Consider the following 6,903-nt stretch of genomic DNA (forward strand, 5'->3'; position numbering starts at 1 on the left):
TTACATATTAAAAATTCATTTAGGTGAAATGAAATTATAGAAAACACTTTGAGTATATTAATTCTAAAGCAAGTATAGAAAAATTAGGAAATCTTTCTACATGTCAGACTTTCTTGTCTATCACTTCTCATAGATGTTATTGTAGAAGAGGAAATGTATGTTTATAACCCACAGGAAAGTGTATTTTTGTTTGAGTCTCATACTCACCCAATGCCCATGTTACTCCGTCCTTTCATCAAGTAAGCTGACTGTTTAGCAAATGTCATATACTTATTTCTTCGATTTTGAACAGTGTCTAGATTCAAAAAAGATAAAAAAGAATCAACCATCACGGTTGTTGTCTACTCTTCTAAAAGTTTTGCCTTATGACAGTGCATTAGAAAGTGTAGAAGGAAATTGGTTTTTGACAACCATAAATTTTCCATTCTTCAGATATTATACACAAGGAAACACATAGTACTCTTTTTTTCTTATGATGAAAGAAGAGCCTACTTTTATCATCCACAAAGGCTGGTAGTTTTCTCATTTCTCATTTTATAAATATTAATTGGTCAACTTAGTCTTTATATAGGCCACGCTGGTGCCAGGAGAAGGTCTTCATATATTGACCTCAAGGAACTTACAGTCCAGTTGAGAAAATTTACTTTCTTGTTAAAAAATTTTTATACAAAAGAATTTAAGTACATTATGTGGTTGCACTGCCCTCTTTAAAATATTGGAACATAATTACGAATCCATTAAGTGTAGTTTACTTTTAGTGACTTGCTTTTGAAGGATAAAGTAGTGGAAGGGAGAAAAAAAGTAACTTTACAGTGGAGAAACCTGACCAAAAAAAAAAAAAAACTCTGCCATATACTTCCCATATGATAAAAGTATATGTTAGTGAAATGTTTTATTGATCGCGTATACTCTTGATATGATGTGTTCACAGTTTTGCTGTGCCTCTGTTGTCTTCCTCCAAAACACACATAACCCCAGTCTAATCATGAGGAAACATCAGACAAATCCCAATAGAATGGCATTTAGCAAAATATCTCATCAGTACTTCTGAAAACTATCAAGGTCATGAAAAGCAAGGAAATTCTCAGAAACCATCCCAACCAAGAAAAACCAAAGGATACATGACAACTAAATGTAATGTGGTATCCTAGATGGTCTCCTGGACCAGAAACAGGATATTGAGTAAAAACTAACAAAATCTGAAGGAAGTATGGACTTTAGTTAACCACAAGGTACTACCATTGGTTCATTAATTATAATTAATGTACCATACTAATATTAGAGAAAATTAAATATAAGGTATATAGGAAATCTGTACTATCTTTGCAAATTTTTGTAAATCTAAAATAATTCTAAAATAAAAAGTTCATCAAATGATTTTAAATCATCATTTTTAAGAATAAAATCAACAGGGAAATAAGAGATCACATATTTAATATGTATTTGGAGAAAAATTGGGGGAACCTAAGAAACTCAGAATCAAAGGACACATTTTTGACCAGTTAGAAATTTCTTCTAAAATATTTGCATGTGAAGTTTTTGTGCTATATCATCTGTCATAAAAGTAGTACAGGCATATTATACAACAAATAAATTTATTTACCTATTTATATTGGCACAATTAAAGAGAATATAAGACTGTATGTATTCTTAACATCCCTTCTAAAGAGAAGTGTGGTAGAAAATTTCTGTTTTAAAACATTTGGTTTAAAAATTGTCTTTTAAACTCAGACCCTGGTACTTTTATGTAGTGATTCACATTGGGTAAGCAGTTATAAACACACATATAATTTTATTGCTGGTACTCACCACAATAAATCACAGGGTTTTATTTTTCAATGTTTATTTTGAGAGAGAGAGAGCGAGCAAGCAGGGGAGGGGCAGAGAGAGAGGGATAGAGAAAATCCCAAGCAGGCTCTGCACTGTCAGCAGAGCACAATCTCATGAACTGTGAGATCATGACTTGAGCCAAAGTCAAGAAGAGTTGGGCATTTAACTGACTGAGCCACCCAGGCACCCCCACAGGGTTTTAAGTGGGGCCACAGTAGTTAGAATATCTATAAATTACTTAAAATATTTCTGTAGAGACAGTAATATTTGTACATGTGTGTTATTTTAAACTATAGGAGCATGAGTTATACAAGTCAGAAATTCTGATTCCAGAGATTATTAGCATTTCATAGGAAGACCACATGGGTAGATGCTATTAATAGTTCCCACCCATACTTTAGCCATCCTGATTTCCTTCAGCACCTGACTTTGGTGGTAAGTGAAATAAATGTTAGAAATGATTTTCATTGGTGAAATGAATAGCTTGTGAATTAGCAGTATGATATAGGCTATCATTGGGGATAGTTTGTTTTCAAATTATATACATGAATCAAAATACTTCACAGACACATTCTGTCTCTGACCAGACAAAATAATCAACAGTAGTGGTGTTCAGTAGAAATATAATGAAAACCACATGAGTGTTTAATGTGAGTGTAGTTTCATTATCAAAACTAAAAGAAGAAAAAATACACGTGAATTAATTTTAATAATATATTTTATTTAAACCAATAAATACAAAATGTTGACATTTCAACTTATAATAAATATTAAAAACATCAATGAGATATTTTGCAGTTATTTTTATACTTAGGAATTGAAGATGTATTTGAAACAACACCTATCAGTTCAGAAGGTATATTTAAATGAGAAAAATTGCTCTGTATTTAGCGTTAATATAATTTATGGTTGAAAAAGTAGATTTACATACTCCGATATTTCAAAACATGCCTAAAAGTTGGCCAAAACTTGGATAGAGCATAAAAATAATTTTTCTTTAAAACTCATTTTTATAAAACCTAGTTAATTTTTAGAGTAATTGATTTGACTTTAAAGCAAACTGTATTGGTTTCAAAACTATGTCCATGTTAAGTAAATACACCAACTCATGTCAACTCACAATTACTGAATTTGAATTCTAATGGGTACTATATAAACTTGAAAGCATTGCTAAATTTATCAATATCAAGAACATGTTCTTTGAAAAATGTTATATTTTTTGTAGCTTTCCATCATGAAATGCTATCAGTTATAATTACAACCTTTTCTATGTTGAGTCATTTTAGAAAAAAAATGTGTAAAATTATTAGTGATCTATATTATGAAAAGTTTGAATTTTAATATAAACTCTTGCATTGTTTAGCTAAATAACAAACTTTTTACCCTTATATCTTCAAATTCAATCTTTTATGTGCAGCGGAAGATTGAAGAGAAAAAGTAAATGACATGACAGTATATTTTGACAATATATTTGTTTTTGATTATTGAATATTTGGCAACCATTCCTTTTAAGAAAATCTTGAGTAAGAATTGATGGTGAGTAGGAGTGTTGTCACCAAGATGGCAGAGTAGGAGACCCCAGCCTTCTTTCCCCCGCAAAAGATCAACAACTAGACAGCTGTTTGTGAACAAAACAGCTCTCTGGGAGAGGTCTGGAGTCTACTTAAGGAACCTCAGTAACATAGTGGGACACAAACCTGAAAATCATTATGCACAAAAGGAAGGAAGAACAGCTTCATTTTGTCTGTATCATCTAACCCCCGAAGCCAGCATAGCTCAGCACCAACAGGAAACTCCAGCTAGAAAGAGATTTCTTCATCAGGAAAGGCAGAACAGGGTGAGTTACCAGCTTTCCTAGCCTTTGGTGGCACCACATGAAGAACAATTCAGCTTCATCTCACCCAGAGCCCAGAAAAGCTGAGATGTATAGAAATGGCTGAGAATAAGGAAGAAAAACAGGAATTATTCGTATCAGCCACATAGTAAGGCTGACAGTGGTTGCTAGTGGCCTGCTTTGCAGGTGACCTCACCAGCTTTTGCCACTGAAGAAACCAAGGGCTGGCACAGCTGCTGTGGATCCCTTGCAAATTTCATGGTTTTTGCAGGTATCTGTTAGCAGAGGCTAGCTACTTGAGACCCTCCCTGTTTACTCCTGTACATATTCCCCACTGTGGAGCCTCAGACCCATACTGGGAGCCAGCAGAGGCCTCTGTGGCTGTGCAAGTACAAAATGCCAGCCAAGATCCCCTGCAGCAGATCCCCACCACCAAATGGACTCTTGGGGCTAGCCACCACCCCTCTTTTGGCTGTCTGCATGCCCATGCCCAGTGGCTCAGCATTAGCTACCACCACCATGTACATGCCAGTAGGAGGACCATGCCACAGCCATAGAAGTGGCATAGAAGACCATGTCAACAGCCGGGACCCTGAAGCCACTTATGGGCCCAGAATTGGTCCTTTATCCTGTCACTTGCCTGCACTCCTGGACTTGAACTTAACTATAACTGGCCCCTCCAGCCTTGAACCTGTACATGTCCAGCCCAATGCCCCAACATTGACCTTTCTTGCTATATACCCATGGTGAGAATCAACAGTCCCAACACTGGATTAACTCTGGGAGGTATACCAAGAGAATTTATGATCCTTTCCTGTTGGAATAACCTTTTTACTATTATGAAGTGTTCCTCTTTATTTGTGCTAAAGATCCCTTACCTAAAATTGACCTGGTATAATATAAATACACTAGTTTCTTTTTATTAACATTTGCACATGTTTCTTTAAGTCATTCTGAGTACCCTTATAGAAGTGTCTAAGCTATTGAAATTGAAATAACTTTTTATCTGATTTTGGCAATCTTAAACTTTTACTTGGTGCATTTTTCTTTTTGATTTGAATAATACGGGTTTTTTTTTTAAGATCTACCATCATACTATTCATTTTCTATTTGTCTCAAGTTTTTTAAGCTATATTATCTGTTTGTCTTGTCCTAATGACTTTTAGATCATACAAATATTATCATTTCCTTTTTTTCTACCTCCAACTTGTAGGTGACACATATTTAACCATATTTTAGTGATTATACTAGAGATTTACAATATGCATCATTGTCATCAATGTTAAAGAGTCCTAATAACCAATTAGTGAAGTGAACCTTCTTAAGAAGTCATACTTTAAACCATTAATTGAATTTACTATTTTTAAGGGCACTTCTATCAAGAAAATAATGGAAAATTATCATGTTGATTTTATCTTAGTAAACATTTTGCTTTTTAAAATATACAACTAGAGGAAAATTGATTCAAAATAGCAAAGCCCTCTTTTCCAGTTACTAGGACTGTAATTGAGAATGGACACTAAAATTAAATAGCTGTCAGAGTTTGCTTGGCTACTGATTTGAAAATTTCAGAGATATAGGTCATAATTTATCTGATCCCTCCTGCCATTATACTGAAAAAATGCTTGGCTTTTGTAAATGATTCAGCTTGCCAATTAATCCTACAGCTCTGTTGAGGGAACAAAGATATTAAACAAAGGGTGCTCTTTAATCTATGAGACTCCCCACAGTGAATTCATGTACTGCCAAATTTCACAGATTGACATCTTATTGTAATCCTACATAGCAAAGCAGTAATATTCACCAGAGGGAGATATTTTGACCTGGAAAAGAAATGAGAGCATAAATACAATCTGTCTACTGTAGTGAATATTGGTATTTTTTGACCTGTGGTAAAAATAAAAGGCATGGTAGATAACTATTCTACATGCAACTTTATGCCAAAATTAATGCAGAAATGGAACAAAACAAAAATCCTCCTACAATTTTGAAAGAATAAATGGAAATAGTTGTGACAGAATATCTTCTTTGTTTGTTTAAAATAAGTGTACAATACTAATTTATGGGCCATTAATTAGTATATAATATTTAGAACTGGGATAGTTCTTTAATATAATCAAAAATTAATTTTACAAATGAGGAAATTGAGGCTGGGGATAAGTATTTGGAAGGTCTATCAAGCTTGAACTCAAACCCACTGCCTTGAATACATCTACAGCATAGTAATTATCATATATTAATGCAAATGGAATTTTTTTCTCTGAATGACACTTTATAATCTCAGTTCTTCAAGACTAGATATGGTTGGTTAATTTTTTGAATTCTTAATACCTTTTATCATTTTTAGTACACTGTAAGTATTAAATATTACTGAGTAAAAGAGAATATTATCACAAAAGTTTCATATTTATAATTTAATTACTTAAGAAGAAACATAGTAATATTTAAAAAAATATTTAAATGCCAGTTATTTTCTATATTCTCACAAAATAAAATGTAATTAAAAATTAATAATTAATACAAATTCCAATGATAGTGTGGCCATTAACTAAACAGTCATATATCGCATACTATTTGCAAGATGATTTACATGGTTTAGCTCACTGAATGTTTAGAGTTTTCATAGTAATAGGTACACAGGAGTAGTTACAATTAATTTATTCACTCATCCAACAAATACTAAGAACCTGCTGTGTGTTAGATATTGTTTTAGATGTTGGAGGATTTATCAGGTTGTAAAAAGATAGTTTCTTCCTTCACGTGTCATATGTTCTGGTGGGGCAAGATATTAACACAAATGTAAATAAAAAATGAAATTAGAATTTCAGATACTGAGAAGGTCTAAAAGAAAAAAAAAAACAGGAGAATGCAATAGGGAGTTGTAGAAAGTAGATGAATGGAAACTAATATATCAAAAACAGAAAGAGCTTTCTTTAATGGTTGACATCTGAGGTAGACTGGATGATAACAGGTGAGCCATGGAAATATCAGTTACAATAAGAGAGACAGAATGGCCAGAGGTAACTTAATGTGGAGTTGATTTTAGTGGTTGAATTTAGGCACACAGTTGAGGTAATATAAAGTTATATTATCGTATTATGTGTACAAGGTACAGTAGAGTGTTTTGTAGGCCTGAATAAGGGGTTTATGCTGTGCTCCATATACTATGAAAAGTCATAGAAAGGGTTGAAGCAGGAAGAGGGCGATCTGATACATACTTCAGAAAAAGGAATGTGGTT

Source organism: Prionailurus bengalensis, chromosome B4 (genome assembly GCF_016509475.1).
Source record: "Prionailurus bengalensis isolate Pbe53 chromosome B4, Fcat_Pben_1.1_paternal_pri, whole genome shotgun sequence".
Classification (NCBI taxonomy): domain Eukaryota; kingdom Metazoa; phylum Chordata; class Mammalia; order Carnivora; family Felidae; genus Prionailurus; species Prionailurus bengalensis.